Here is a 16,752-nt window from a genome sequence, read left to right on the forward strand (position 1 = left end):
GGATAAATAAAATCATAGTGTTTTTTCATAGCCTGTAGGTGGAAAGTAAAAAAGCAGCAGAAAGACGATCCAGCCTCACCCTACCCCAATTTTGACCTAGGACAAGCCACTTGCTCACATGGCTCAGGAACAGTCACAAGGGGATGTGTATCACTGCTTTTGCATCTAAACCACAATGCCTTCACCATTCCCTGACCCACCTCTGCTTTGTACATTCTGAGGGTTGCTGTGCAGCACATTGAATGCCAGGGCCTTTGGTGGCTCCAGATCCTGGCACTCCAGGAAGAAAATATAAGCTGATTGTCAAGAGAAGAGTAAACCTGGTGCAAGGCCAGAGAGATGTCAGGATATAGTCAAGTTTTTCTCCATCCCTCACCTAGACCACGTTGCTTTCAGCACAGCATTCAGATAATGGCCTTGACAGTTGTTTTTGCCATTGATAAGACAGACTGGTCCACTGAGAGATTTTTGAGCCTGTACATATGATTTAATATTTTGGATTGGTCACAAAACTTTCTGGGCAACAAAGACCAGTGCAGCAGTGCTGAAGCATCAATATTTAGGATTTTCCAGTTGACTGTGTTTTTCCAAGTATGTTTGAGAAGGTCCAGGCAGGCTTACCTGCCCCAGACACTACCCCTTTCTCCTTGAGGTGTATTTACCCAGATGGCAGGTGTTTTATATTTCAGAAAACATTCAAGTAGGAAAACATTTGTACAGGCCAGGTTCACCTCAGAGGACTTATTTTCTTTCTCCCTTTTTTGTGGGAATAAAGAGCCTTGCACCAGACCCTGGAGCTACTCACTAGCTAACCCTGTGTGCACGTGAGGCCACGCAGAGCCAAGGCACAGGTGGGGACATCTGTGCTGCCAGGTCCAGGGAGCCTTTGGCACTGCTAGGCTGAGGAAGGAGGGTGATATTATGGATACCTTGTCTAACAATTCAGATGTGACTTAGATATACACACAAGAAGCAGCTCCATACAGCTATAGCTGCTTGTGTGATTTAATTTTATTTATTTATTTAATGCTAAAAGAAAGGTCCTTAGCCTTGTGGCCTCTAGATGGGCTGCAAAGGGCAGGTAACCTGAGTCAGCTGCAGCAGCCTGATGAACTCAGTAATGTGTCACCAACCCATGAAGCATCAGCTCTGCCAGACTTCTCCAGACACCTGCTGCTCCTCACAGATAGAGGGAAGAAAGAGCCAGCCCTGAAACAGGCAGAGCCTGAAGCAGATCTGGCCAGGAAAGCCAGTAAAGCCTGAGAGTGCTGTGACCTGAAAGGCTACAATTATTCACAACAGTTCCTTTGCTAACTGGGCATCTTCTGCATGAAAGTTTGTCAAAAGCCTGCTGCTCCTCTCAGGAGAGGGAGCCAAACCCCAAGCAGAGTACCAAGGCCAGCAGTGCCACGCCTGTGCCAAGCAGCCCCAGCCCCAACATACCTGAGAGCAGTGAGCAGAGCAGGGGAGGCAGCAGCCAGCTTCAGCTGAATCCACAGCACAGCCTGGGAATGCAGGGCAGGGTCAGACACAGCCCAGTCTGCACCAAGCAGGGCCAAGGCAAGAACACTGAACAATTTAGGGACCACGTCAACAAAGTCCACAAGCAGACATCCCACTGCTTGGAGAGAGGGGAGAGCCTCAGGACTGAGCTGAACTGGATTCAAGGACCCACCCCTTAGGCAGAGAATTTGGGTGGAGGTCCCAGGTGAGGCTCGTCAGGGCCATTAGGGACCACAGATGCCCTCAGGGCTAATGACCACCTCAGGTGTGGCTAATCAGGGCAGGGACGGCAGCAGGACAAGAAGGAAAATACACAAAGACATATTTCAGTTCTTGTTATGGCAGTTTATGCTATAAGCAACTGAATAGGGGTTTCTTTATGTAAGGATGTATGAAAAAGATTCTCTTATGTGAAGGATTATTTTCATATATTAATTAATCCTGCTCTCTGCCAAAATCTGCTGCAAAACAGCAGGATGTCCTCTGGAAAAATGAAGCAGAGAGGTTCCCATGACCCAGCAAGTCCAGCCACCTGAGATCCCAGTCCAGTGCTCTGCTACATCACGTTGCCTTTAATTTTCTTTACACATTGCTCCCCGTTCTTATAAGCCAAGATGTAGAATCTAAAATTGTCTCCTATGTTTGCTGAAGTTTGGAAACTGGAAGCAAGCCCTGTTGCTGCAGCCTATGTCTAAAGAGCCAACTCATTTGTCTTGTCAGTAGCTTCTTTCTTTTGATCTCCAGAGCTATTCACAGCTCAGTTGCTTTCCAGAGATGACTTGTTGCAGTTTGTTTGGTTTGAACCAGGCTTTGAAACTAGTGACCAGAATGCACAACACTTCTGCACAAGATCTTGAGGAAACAGCAAGATAATTTATGAGACAAACTACTAGTATTCAAAGGATAACATCTTTTCAGCAGAAGCCCCTTTTCTTCAAAGGAAAAAATGCATTTTGCTTTGTGAACTTGCGTTTTTATAGATACCCACATAACAAATATTTATTTTACACCCACAATGCCTGTGGCATGATGTGTGTGTGTAGAAAGGTCAAATGAAAGGAAGAGATGTTGTCTGAAGGCGGCTGCTCCCTGTGAGTTTAAAGCAGGATTGTAAGGTGCCCTGTGGAAGCAGCCAGCCAGGGCTGGCCTCCCACTGGGCAGTGCTGGAGCAGGAGCTCCAGCATCTGACACAGGAGTGGAACCTGTGCGAATGATCTGGCAGCAAGGAGGCTGCAGGGGAAACAAGCTCAGCAGATAATTAGAAAGACACGAACGGCCTGGAATGGCCTGGATGTCCATGGTAATGATCCCAGTCCCATCCTTCCCTCCACACGTTCCTTGGAACAGCTCCCTCGCTGGGACACTGAGGAAAGCTGTGTCTTCTTCTGTGTGCCTTCTTCTGTGTGCTAGGACAATGAAAATGGATCACAGCTCTTGCTGGAATTAGTCCTAAGGTGGGAACTCAGCCATTCTGGAGCACAGATGGGGTCAGGTCAGGTTTTTCCCCTACAAACAGGAGAAGCCATGTGGTTTTCGTATAATTTGGAACGTTTTCTTACAGAATGAAGATTGATTAGATGCCTGGAGTTCCCCAGAAACAATGTTGATAGTGTTAGCAGCCTGCACACCACAAGAACCCATTCATAAAAAAAAAATTCCTCATTTTTAAATTTATTTTTTTTTAAACTTTATGTTCTTGGAAAAAGAAGCTTATTGAGTAACTATCAGAGTTCCTCTTTCATCACCTTGTCATAAATCCCACAGGCTCTGAATTCCTTTAACAATCTCCCAGTTAAATTGTGACCTGCCTATTCTAATAAATAAACCTTTTTTTTCTTCCTCCCCAGAAAAGCTGGAAACATCCAAGGAGTTGCTCCCCCTTGCCCTTGCCCTGAGTTCTACCAATTGAGACATCAAAGCAGATGGAAAATCAAGGTTGTGCCTGTACAATCCCTGGGCATTAACCTTTCTGTTTAGATCATTTGCAAACAGGGCAATTAACTTTTACCAGCATAGATTCCCCTCTGAAGTTTCAGCCATACATTCTTCTATCACTATTTATGTGAAGCATGGAACAGCTGCTGCCTTTCACCCTGAGGTGGTTGTTCCCTGAGGGCAGGTGAAGTGTTCCTGGGTGTATTTTGTGTAAACTGACATCCCGTTCCAAACCAAACTCATGGTGCTGCTATAAGGTGCAGAGGCTTTTTTATCATCTTCACAAACGCTGGCAGATAAATTTTATACTGACAGGTAAATTTGATACTGCAAACTGTCAAGGCTGGAGATGATATTGCTGTAAAAGGTAAACTAAAGAAAAAAACTACCTAAAATTCATAGACCATGAGAGTGCACTTAAAAAATGATCCCTGGGCAGATAGGAAGCAGTGTCACCTTAACTCCACTGGACTGGGGCTTTGCTTCCTTATGGAGCCCTGCAGATAATTTAAACATTTCAAAGAAACACAGTAACATCTGCATGAGGGCTGTTCTGTGCTCTGCATTTGCTCCATCCCAAACTAAATCAGAAAGCTCAGCTATGGAGCAATGTCTAATTCACACTGTGCCTCATGGATGTAAACATTTCACTGACATCCTGAGAAAAGATAATGCCAGGCCTCCCAAGGATCCACAGCATTTTTGTAGCTGGTTGGACATGGTAACATATGTGTTCCCATGTTATATGGAGCAACCAGGATGCATAAATGAGTGTTGCCCTTGGGCAAGAACAAATCAGGTGGTGCTTGTTTTCTCCCTAATTTGCTGGCATCGTTGTTCTGCTGGTGAGCAGCCCCAGCAAAGCCCCCTGGCACATTTTCACTCATATTTAGCTCAGGCCTCTGAAGAGTGAACATTCAGGAAGAGAGGCTGAAATGGGACCAAGCTTCAATGAAAAGCTGGCCCCTAACACACACACACACACACACTTAAGTGCTCTATGCAGTGAACACATGATTGTGCTTAGGACAAAATGCTGTTCCCAAAAAGGGTTTGCAGGTTTCCCTGTAGAGGAGGTGGTGGCAAAGTGCCAATGATAGACACGGCTCATAAGCTCCATTTCTCTACAGTTTCTGCTTCTCCCTGTCATACAGGACAGTCCCATTAAACCAGATACAAAATAGAACCTTAGAATAACTGAATGCAAGGTGTCCCTGGGTGTCCCAGAGGACCTGGATGGAACACTGTAGATTCAGAAAATATTAGTGGTACAGAACAGAAATATGCATCCTTCCCTCTTGAGGTACTGAATTGGGCAACTCAGAGTGGGGGTGTGACATGCTGCCATCCAGAATGTGTCCCTGATGTCCTTCAGCAGGGGTAATTCACAGTAATCCACACGACATCTAAGCACATGCTGATTCAGCCAAGCATTTTTGGTGAGTGCTTCAGTTCTTCAGTGATGGGTACCCAGCGTGTCATGCTCCCTGCAAAGTGTGACCACACGAGCATCTGGAACCTGGTTCTGCTTTCAGAATTAGCCTGTTTCACCAGTAGATGATGAGAAGTGACCCCCACTTCTGGCAGGAGTCCCCCAAAACCATACTCTGTCAGGACCTCAGTTCTTTACTGCCCCACATGCTGCTCACACTGAACCTCCAGTGACCCCCACCCACTGCTGAGACCCAGTAAATTTTGCTGGGTATCCAAGTCCTGGAGAAAGTGCCTGGCCATCCTACTCAGCTTGGGAGGCGCAGATGAACACCAGAGCTTCTCTCCAAAGCTTCCTGGCAGGATCTGACTTGGAGCAGACGGAGGGAAAGAAGAAATTTGAAAACACCCTTTCCCCTTTCAGACCAGTGATGTGGAAATCAGTCTGCCTGCCAGCTCTTGTGGTGTAGTTGCCAGGCAGTAGTACTGCTCTGCAGGCCAGGATCAACAAACTACACATTTGTATTCTCACCAGGGCCAGCATTATTACTGCCACAACTTAACACCCTTAAACAGGGACTGCTGCAGCTGAGAGAGCTGTCTTGGAAATCAGGAGAATCACAGCAACCAGTAATGAAGGACCCACAGAAGAGTGGTGGCTACAAACCTCATGGAAAGGGCAAACTCCTTCCTTTTGTGGACAGAAAACAAAGTATCTGATACCCAGATGGATAGAAAAAAATATATAGGAAGGAAATGGACCAACTAGTTGAAATGGAGCCCTTTGGATGGAGTTCCTGATGGCCTGACCACAGCCACCAGCATTGCTCCAGCAGGATGCTGTCACTAGCACTGGGAATTAGGACTGACATCCAACACAGTCTGTAGGCACAAGCAAGCCCACTGCCACCTGACTAAGGGCTTCTAACTTTCTCCATCTTCCTCCCTCATGTGGCCACTTGTACAACCTCAGTAAGTGACCAGTTATGTGTGTTCAGCCAAGGGTTCAGCAGTTCAGTTCAGCCAGCAAGCAGGACCAGACACAAAGAAACACTTGTGCCAGTAGAAATAAAATTGAGATGCTGGAAACACTTTGCTTTTTCCACACACAGATCTGACTCCGGTCACTGTAAAGAGCTGGAGTGAACTCCAGGTGAAAGGGTTTAGACATGGTAATTACAGCATGATATTCCCTGTCAGAATTTCAGAGTGATCCATCCCTTCATGGCACACAGCGATGGTGAATGGCAGGATAGAGATTCATTGCTACCAAGGGTTCTTGTGAACATCTCAGATCACAGACAAGAGACTAAAAAGGAAAAATGTAAATTCTGTGCTTTGACCAGTTTTTCTTCCCTTCTGGCACAGCCCCTTTTGCTGGCTCCCAAAACTACTGCTGCAGACAAACTGCATCATGGAGGGTCTTCTCCATTTCCTAGGACTGAGGATGACAGTCTTACATATTCCAGGAGTTATTAATGCTTCACAGGAAAAATCAAGAGGTCTTAACATTGAGCCTGTGGAACACCATCTTCTCCCTTTTTGTTGTTTATTTCAACAAACAGCTGAAGATTCTCTGGCCAGAGAGGAGAACAAATCACCTCATCACCTCTCTGACAAGCTCATACCAATGTACCATCATGGTGACTGAAAAGCTGTGGATGGCTCCAAATCAGGATTTATTTTTAGGTTTCCAGACTGTGCATGCTCTTGCCAAAAGAGCCTGGTCCAAAGTTTATTCAAGTCCACGATAAAAATGTCTAATGGTGTGAATGACCTTTGGATCAGCTCCAAATACTGTGCACTGATACTAGCACTGGGGCTGGCTGGGGATTCCCTTTGGGAAGGCTGCCCAGTAAAGAGGCAGTTTTCACAAAATTGAAATTTTCAGGGAGAAAAACATCCGATTTTGAACCTTCTTTCCTTTCACAATAGAGAAATAAAAATATCCCCCTTTTTTGCAATTAAGAAAAGTCAAGAAAAAATTCAGGGCCAGTTGGAACAAAATCAGAAACTATGTTTTGGTTTGAATGTGTTCAATAAACCATTAAAACCTCATTTTCCTATAAGTACACAGTCTCAGTGGGCTGTGGTTTAGATGTCTCATCTTTTCTGCAGTCTGTTTCCTTGAGGACTCCATCTGCCATGGTGCAGAGACTCTTAAGGTCTGTGAGACATGACAGCAACTACATATTGTTCCCTGAAAAATGCAGATATTAAGTTACTGCATAAGAACTGCTAGAAGGAAATACAATTCAAGGCTGATGTTCAGCGTTGAGTGGAGTTAAAGAGAAGCTTTTAGGATTAATTGAACAAACTAAAGTGAAATCAATTTGAAGCATACCAGAACTTTTGATCAAAAAATGTTGGAGTAGAACTTATTTCCTTCTGCAAAGCAAGATGTTTTGAAGTTTTATTCCATGAAAAATTTGGAAACACTGGTGTTTCTTGACAGCCAGAGAGAAAAACAAAGGTTTCAAGAGAGCAAACCTCCTTTCACTGCACTGCTGTTATTAAGAAAGCAAGAAAGGTGAGGAAGGAAGATGTGAGAAGCTTACTGCTCTGTAGCTGAAAAGTCCTGCAGAAATGAGCACCAAACAGCCATAATCTCTCTCTGCAACTGTATGTCTTTGTGTTTCCAGGATCCTTTCACAGGATGACATGCAATGCACCAGGGAGGAGAGATTAAAGAATCCCCAGCTGATGAGAGAGAGAGTTTTGAGTAACCATTTCCCCGTGTGCCTCAGCTCACCATGGCAAGAACACATCTCTAGGGCTTTGTAGGCTCTCTCAGATCTAATTTCACCTTCACTGCATCATTGTCTTTCCTGGAGATGTTCATGGTTCAAGTAAGGGAGGCCAGAATTCATTCCTGTCTCACTTGCCACCCAGCTGACAGGTGGTATGAAAGTGAAGTGGCATGTGGAGCAAGCACAGGAAAAATCACCTTTTGATCTCACTGCAGGTGGTCCTCAAACCAGGTCATGCTTGAGAGAACTGGCAGGGAAAATAAGGAGAGGCTGGGCTGCAGCTGTCTGTTTTGGGGCAGTCTCCAGTTTAGAAGAATATGTGCCTTTCTCTCACTGCCAATTTTAAAGCCTTTATAAATACCACACCTAAATAAAATGGAATAAAATAAACTATCCTCTTCAAGCACCCCACGCCCTTTAATCACCCTCCCTGAGAACATCCAAAGGCTGCAGGGATGCACGAGGGCAGGAATTGTTGTTAAAAATAACCAGTCTAGGGAGGAAAGCAATTTATGCTGGGTCTGGAGCAAGGATGAGGTTCCACTTCCTTCTGAGAATTAAGTGAAAAATGTCAACCCAGAGCCTGCTGTGCAGTCAGCAGTGACTTCCACAGCACAACTCACAACCTGTAGCAGCACACACAGATCAAGACATGGGGTGGGGGAGCAGCCAGTCCATTCCTTGTCATTTGTCCAGTGACAATATTTCACAACCATCCCATCCCATCCTCACTTGTAAATCTGTCCCTTCTTGTGCACAGATTTGTTTTACCATGAAGCACAAAACATAATTTTATGATTATTTGGCCTTTGTCCTGTGAATGCTTCCAGGCTCAGCACAGATTAAGGGCTATTCCCTGGGGTCTTATACTCACAGACAGATATTTGCCAATTCCCAACATGTCCAGATATATAGCCACCTTTTCTGAGCAAGGTGCTTGGGCAGAGATGAGATGCAAGACAGATGCAGCACTAATTAGCTCTGAACCAAGTGTAGTTCAAAACACAGCTCTTACAGAAGATAATGCCACTCACCTTTGAACTGGACCATGCCACCTATAAATGTCAGGTCTGGAATATACACTACAGTGTGGTATTTATAAGTGCCTTTTTACTATTGCTATTATTATTGTTATTATTTTCCTTTTTTTCCTGGGGACTGAATGTTTGGGGACTGCGGCAGGAGAGGTCTGTACATCTGGAAAGCGTCAGATTTAACGCCCAAAGTCATCAGCCCAGGTCAGCTAAAAGTACATGTTTGCTTCCAGCAGCAGCTGTGCAAACTCCTGTTGCCTTGGTTGTGCAGGGCTTATGTAAAGATTCCTCAAAGACAGTGCCCTCTTTGTGAGCCCATAGCTCTGCTGATCCCTGGCAATTCCAACCCCAGTTTCAAAAAGAAACGGGTCTAAAATGGCACTCCCACCGCAAACAGATGTATTTCAGCCTCTGTCTAAGGCAGCATTCATTTCATCATGAAAAGGAAAACACCATAATTTAGGGTCACACGTCTCCTGCCTGTCAGTCAGGCACTGCCAGCTATTTTTACAACATCCCAGGGTGTTGTGGCAGTCTAGAGAACAAGTGACACACCTTTCCAAAGGCAGTTCGGAACAATACCATTCAGCAAAGCTTTGGGTTTCTCCCTATTTTTTTTTTTTTTTTGTTTCCTTGAACAGGCTTGAAATAAAATCTCTCTGTATTGCACATTTTTTCTACTGCACATTGATTTTCTTTGCTTTCCATTGCTTCATGGACTGGCCCTGCACACTGCAAAATCTACTGTGCAGGTTCAGCATTAGAACTTTTTCCATGGGGCTGTGGCATGTGGGTGGAGCAGTTGTACCATGAGAACAAACTCTCTCACACCAGTGGCCAACAGCTGAAGAAAACGACACCTACTCTAAGAGAAGCCAAATTTCACTCATTGACTTCGGGAGCTGTCAGTTGCTTGTTTTATATTGAGATTGAAACTGGCCATCTTTTCTAACCTTATAAAAAACTATCATTAAAAACAATCCAGTAAAACTACCAGGCATCTGAAAGGCAAACAGAGAGTACAGAGAAAACAGTTCCAAGCATCCCTCCCTTGTAGCCAAATATTATATCTGCAATGCAAACAGAACACCTCCATATTTACAGTTTGGTGAGAGTTTTGATCAGCTTTAGGGTTCAGACCACTACTAATTAAAGTCACCAAAAGTCTTTACATTGACTTTAATGAGCTCTGGGACAAGACTGGAACATACAGCATTCTATCAAGAATCCAAAGTGGAAAAAAACCCAACTCTGGTAAAACTCTTACTTTAGTATTTTTGAAAGTTGAATGCCTGAAGGGACTGTACTGCTCTGGCTGTGCAGTTTCAGCCTGCATGGATAAAAAGCCCTGCTGAGCCCCTCCTGACAGTGCCCGAGTGCCTCACGTGGCAAAGTCTGCTGGCAGGTTTCATTATGATAATTGTGCAACAAGTTAATAGTGCACTGTGCAGAAGTGGGCAGGAAAACACAAGGGAGCAAAATCCAGATGATCAATCATCCTTTTCCCTCACACTGTCTTTATGTGGGTTGTTTTCACCAGGAATATACATCTAATAATTGCCCAGATTCCTTGTTTTTTCAACATCATTCCTATGGCAAATGCCATTAGTTACTGTACTGTGGTGATTTAAAGCTGAAAACATACTGTGACCCAAATCAAAAGACAGATTAACTTATCTGCTTTAACAAGGAGTTCCTTGAAGTCTTATAGGAAACACTGTATGAACTTACATTTCATAAAGCCAGTAATAGCTTTTCCTATTACTTTTCTATGAGAGAAATACAAAAGGAAATGGGAGCTGGGCACATAACGGGAACTGTGTTGCAGAGCTTTAAGTCTGCAGGTCATCAATTCAAGGTAATTTAGCTGATGACTCCAGTGGCCTCAGCCCAGCTGCAGAACTGACGAGAGGTACTCAGTCCCTCTGAGCACCACACAGAGGTCAGGCTCTCTCTGCCTCTGAGTATGGAAAGCAGAAAAGGCTGAGTGGATTCCAGTGATACAGGTTCACCCCTAGACACCCCCAGAGAAGGGCTGTCTGTGATGGATCTGCTAAGAGCCTGATGAGGATAAACAAGTAGGAGATTTTTCAGCAAATGCCCTCCAACAATGAATTTACTGAGTTGCAGCATCTATGGACTGATATCCTTCAGGAAGGCTCCATTCTCAGCTCCCACTCTTTTCACTAGGAGAGATGCTCAGGTTGGTTTTCAGTGGGGTATTAGCTTAGACACGGGAACCAAAGACTTTTAACTTGAAAAGTTAGGACGGTGAGTTCTGACTTTTCCCCCCCATTTGTGGACTCTCAGCAGCGACGCAGCTCCTCTACAGTGAATTTAAGCTGACTAGAATTGCTTTTCTTGGTTTTCTTCCACAAGTGACAGGTTGACAGCTACTGCTCTTGGAAGAAGACGGCCTTCCAATCCTCAGGTCACCATATGGTGCCAAATAATTTCTTTCATGTCATACCTGATTTAGAGCAGGAGGAAATAGAGCTAAGAGAACATCTCCCCCATTGTCCATCACGTGTCACTGCATCATGCTGTTTTCAACGTGCCCCATCCCAACAGGCAATTTGAGAGCTGTTGTTGTCCTTCCAAGCTTTATAAATGTGCTAAATGGGGTGGATAGCTGGAGAAGAAATGTGCCGTTGACTTTTAGACATTACAGGAGGGAATAATGTGTCATAAATCAAAGAGACACAACACTATCACATCAGGCTAGCCAAGAATACGAACTGTAAGAGTTCTTATAATGACACCTATTTGTTGAGTCAAGAATTTCATCTCTAAGCTGTTCAGTGAGGCTTTACATCTCTGCTCTGGTCCTATGTTTTAAATGATGGCTTGCAAGAAAAATCAGGGGAAAAAAAAGATGTGTTTTATTTTCCTGGGGAGAGTTATCCTCAGTTATTCATGCTTCTTCCATTTAAAACATAATCCAGAAAATCTTAAGCTATGAGATACTTGCTTTTTCAAAGTTTCTCATTCTCCAGAGTACCTTTTGGTGTGCTCATCTTCTTTAATCATGCTTAGAACAGAAGCATTCTTCCCACTGTGATATTTTCCCTTGCTTGTCACAAGAGCAAGCAGGCTAGAAAAGCAGAAGTAGGAAGCACAGGGTATGTCTAGAAATCAGGGAGAGTAAACAAACCAGCAGAGAGCCTTTGTTTCCACTCTAAGTGGAAGACTATCTGAAGGAAGCACAGTAGGTGCATGCAGACTGTATTCCAGAACTTAGTGTTTCTTCCTCTGCTCCCCTTGTATCTTCTTCAGGCTCTTGCTGCTGGTCAACATCCATGGCAGGGAAGGCAAGTCTCCTTCCTTTCTTCCTAGCACAGCACTTGGTCCAAACAGGGCAAGACAAGGCTCCACTTGGATCAGAAAGAAATCACCTGCCCTCCAGGTGGGGTGTTAATCCAGCCCTGCATTCCCTTTTTGGCAACAGACTTCACAATACCCTCGCACCTTTAAACACCATGTGGTGCAAGTACAGTTAATCTCCAAATACTTTTCTTGCACCATAAAACAAGGCACCAGTCTTAGTCCCATTCTGCAGTTGGACCCAGAGGCATGGTGGACTTGAGCCAAGAGGGGTCTGGAACATCTTGCCACTGCCTCCCAAACAGTGCTATGCTAGCACTGGGGAATCCTTAGTCCTTCATTTCTGATGCCTTATTCCAATCCTGCTGCTGTCCCTCCTCAAGCCAGTTTGGTGTGAGGACAGGCCCATTGGGGCTGCAGAGCATTCCCTGCAAGTGGGCAGAAGGGCCATGTAAAAATCAAATCCACATGACTGTAGTTACAGGCAACCAAAGAGAGGGTTGCTCTTCCAAGAAAAACTTTTCCATGTAAAAGAATTCTTAATCTCCCCTTTGACTGTCATTGTTGAAATGATGGCTTCACAGGCTTGAAATTTAAGACCCTATCGGCGTCTTTTCTGTTTGCTGTGATTTATGAATGGTTTCGCTGTTGATTATCCTCCAAGATTACAGCACAGCAGCCCTGACAGACAAGCAGAGGAAATTTCACAGGATAGCAGGCAGCTCCTTCTCTGGGGCAGTAAGGCAGGGAGGTGTGTTTTGATTCAGGTATGTAACAATATCTGACTGGACACCACAGGTAATTGAATACTCATCATGTGGCACCCTACTCAAAGGCAAGCAGGGTCAGCAGAAGTCTTGATAATTTTTCTGTGCTCCAGAGCCTTTGCTCATTCTGTAATACAGTGTTCAGCTGGGGTTTTTTGTCTGGATTGTGGCACAAATCTACAAACTGCAGTCAAATATGAAAAGGCAACATTCTCATTCAACCCTGTGCAGTTCTTCAAAGATAATCCTTCTTTCTGAAGTCACAAAGTCTACTGCCCTGTCTGGGAGATGGACCGTCTTTTTTCAAGTCCAGGCTATTCAAAGGAAATTTGCTTCCTTTGATTTATTGCCAAGAACAGGCACTCCTGACCCCAGAAAAGGAGAATCTTGTGCTTTTCATTCCCATTTCCTGCCAGACAGTTTGTTCCAAGTCACTGCTAGGAGGGCTGTTTGTCTGGTGAGGGTAGCAGGGCCAGAGCAGGTGCAGTCATCACTTGAGGGGGCTGTGGCCTTCACTGGAGCAGACAGCCAAGACTTGGGAGTTGGGGTTGAAAAAAATTTCTGATGTAGGGGCTGCCTAAAAATAGGTAGACCTATCAGGAGGTGATTTTATCTCTTGATAAACAGCCTCTGCTTTTCAGGCAGAAAGGTTCCTTTGATTTGAACTCTGCCATGCTGCAAAATTAGTCATTATTGGCATGTGGTTTCCAGGTCCAGTCCTATGGCTGTGCTTCCGGCTCTTTGTGTCACATCTGGACCTGTGCAGTGAGCAGTGGTTTGCCGCCCTCATGCTTGGAATCATTTTGGGCTGAGGTGAACAACTTGCAGTGTGCCAGGCAAGGGTGGTCTGGGTCTGACAGACCTGAGTCCTGCTCTGTGGTCTTATTCCCTTCAGTGATGCTGCTACTTTGGTCCCTTTCAACACTGTTGTCAGGAACCCATGACAACAACCATGGCAGAGAGGGAAGGCTGCTCTTCTTTGGAGGGAACCAGAGAGCACAGTTACATCCTACTGTGCCCTGAGCCATTCTTACTGGGGCTGGAGTTACACTGTGGGTGTTCTCAAGGATTGGGTTCAACAGTGAACCAGAATGGACATTCCTAGCATTCTTCCTGTTTTGCCACCCAGCCTGCTTCAGAAAAAGTCCTGATGTAGGTGTTCGTATCCTGTCTCTTTCCTCCCTCACTGTATTTGTCTTTCAAGCCTGGCAGCAGTGGAAGGAAACTTAGCACGTGATGCTGACTCTCTGCCATGTCTGTGGGACGGCAGATTCCTAAAGTACTCAAATCTAGCTAAGAGAACAGCTAGGAAAACAGACGGCAGAGGATTCATAAAAGCATGGAGAGACTTGAATCCCAGTGGATTCGAGAAAGGATGATAGCTTTTATCCAGGAGCAGGGCTGCTCATATCAGGAGGGCTGTCTGGGTTCCTGCCTCCACTGTCCACACAGTACCTCTCTTATGACCTCCCATCTGTTTCAGGATTGAGCCTGGGATTTTGTGTTTTATAACAAATAGATCAATGAAAAATACAGTTGGAGAAGCTCTGAGAAATGTGTGTTTCAAAAAGCCCTCTAATTGCTGTTGTCAGGATTGCACCACTGCCTGAGAGTAAATCTTAACAGATACAGTCCTTCTGGACTTAGTTTTCTGCTACTTGACTTCCTGCTCCTTATTTGCTGTTGTTTCGCACTCAAATTCACAGCTAGGCAGGGTTTTTCCTTTGGAGACAGTGGAGGCCACTCTCCCCCAGGCTGTGCCTTCACACTGCTGCCCTTGTGCCACTGTGCTTGCACCTGTTTGTCTCTACTCAGCTGCTTCAGAAAACTCCTCTCCAGACTTTTCCTTCCTCCTTGTCCCACCATGCACACAAAGGCCCAGTTTCCCTTTTCCCAAGCCAAGACACAGGAATGTACCAGTCGCTAGTGATTCCTTCCAGCAAATGAAGAAGTGCTGAACTAAAGAGGGTTTCAGTGAAGCAACATGGCCTCAGCTGAAAAATTTGTTGTTTTTCTCCTTTTCTCCTTTGACAGGGCACTGTGCAATATTTAAATCCTGTTTCACCAGGCATAATTCTACCACACCATATATACACCTGTGTCTGCACACTGAATCCTTCACTAAGTTTCCATTCAGGCTGATTTTCATTGGCCAAGAGCAAGATACTGTGACTCCAGGAGGACTCTGACCAAAGTCTGAGTCACTTCTATCACAACCACCAGGACAGGAGCATTTCTTACCACCTGCCTGCACTGTGCTTTACAGAAGAGAGCTTCAACTTGGGTGTGCAACCCACTACTAACTTGAAACAGGTTACTAATCATAAGCATAACAACAATAATACCACCACAGCACACACATGTACTGCAGAACAACAACCACAATAACAATATCAACATAAGGTGTGTGCACACATGCCTTGCAGAACCAGCAGCACTTTTGCCATTCATAAATGAAATCAACATCCCTACCAGTGCTGGGGACTGCTCAGCAGTGCTTTGTATCTTCACTGTTTGGAGCTCAGCAACTCCTAAACCATAACAACCACTGCTGAGCTGAACACATGTTGTAGTGAAATCTACCTTTAGAAATATACATTATTTGGGTCCAGGAAAGATTGGATTGTAGTTTTCTCAAACAAGAAACAGAAAAGTCAGTCTCCTCTCGACTGCTCCCCAAGTTAAAACAGGGTTTTCTAGGATGAAAGGACAATGCACTCACCCCTGCCCAGTGTCTCTGTCCTAGTCCTTTTTTCTCCGAGGAGGAAAGCAGTTCTGAAGACACTTCTTCCCCTTGCACACATGGTCTTGAGCCAGTTCAGGAGAGGGGCAGGGGAACTGGGCTGCAGGGGAACTGCTGGGCTGAATTCCTGACTTCACAGTATTAACTGGCCAGAGAATCCTATTACATGATAGGTAGCAAGCCAGGGACTAATTTATGGAAATTTTGACCTTCAGTCCCCTTTGACATTTTCAGATCAGCCATAGCCTGTGTGAGACATGAGAGCCCTTACAGTAAGGGGCTCTAAATCCGCCTGTGCAGCTGCTGGAGCTGACGGGCGGGTCAGAGGTAAGAATTCACTGAGGTTCGTGTGTGGGCTGCTCGGTGCCTGTTTGACATTTACAAATCAGTGACATTCCTCTGCACAGCTCAATGCATACAAATCGCTTCAGTCACTCTGTGGAGGGCCCCTCATTTCACTCAAAGGTGGATTTGGGCATCCATAGCCTTCCCTTTCAACTTCAGTAAGAAGACATAATGAGATTTGCTCCCTCAGGAGGATGCAGTGGGGGCACTTTTAAGTTCAACCCAACCACCAAGGACTTTGCACCATCTTCGTGGTTTGGGTGTGAAGCCTTTATCACTAGGTACAGTATCAGACCCCTCACATTTTCATTCATTGCCACAAGCATTGTGTTTGTCCATTTTGTAGCACAGACAGTCTCATTTCACTCAGTGCTGGGCCAATAACTTGGACCAAGAGAAGGCCAGCTGGATTTCAACAGCTTCCCATGGAAACCTATTTGCCATGAATAAAGCTCCACTGAGCTGAGCCATATGAGTGGGCTTGCCCCAGATTTCTCACAGTCTAGACTCTATGTAGAGAGAAAACATGATGAGAAAAACACAGTGTAACATTAGCCTTAACCAGTTATTGTGCAACAAATGACCATATTGGCTTCAGCCAGACTGACCTGTTTAACCACTGCTTCTTCTCTGAACCCTGAGGGTTAATTTGGACACATCATTCCCCTCCATGCTGGCAGTACCTCTGGCACATGCTGCTCCTCCTGGCTAGAGGCTGTGCTGTGATTTGGGATGCTCTTCCATGGTGTTTACATTGGCCTTGCCGCACAATGGCTGGGACTGGGAGGCCGATTCCTTGGTTGTGGAAGCTGTGGAGTCAAAGAAACAGGCATGAGGGAGCAGGAGGTGTGAGGGCTGCCATGAGGGAATATGGTGGGTTTGTGCACCTTGGTAGCCAAGACCGCCACGGTGACCTGCTG

The 16,752-nt window shown here is 45.2% G+C and overlaps 1 protein-coding gene across 1 annotated transcript in view; it reads right to left on the reverse strand.

Moving 5' to 3' along the window:
- Positions 1-16,752, reverse strand: part of LOC144247222 (uncharacterized) — a 109,394-nt gene that overhangs the window by 81,115 nt on the left and 11,527 nt on the right. The window contains exon 4 of the mRNA XM_085593382.1: positions 1,444-16,641. The gene's annotated coding sequence lies outside the window, so the exon portion shown is untranslated. The remainder of the gene's footprint in view (positions 1-1,443; positions 16,642-16,752) is intronic.

This window comes from Lonchura striata, chromosome 15 (genome assembly GCF_050655825.1).
Source record: "Lonchura striata isolate lonStrDom1 chromosome 15, ASM5065582v1, whole genome shotgun sequence".
Lineage (NCBI taxonomy): Eukaryota > Metazoa > Chordata > Aves > Passeriformes > Estrildidae > Lonchura > Lonchura striata.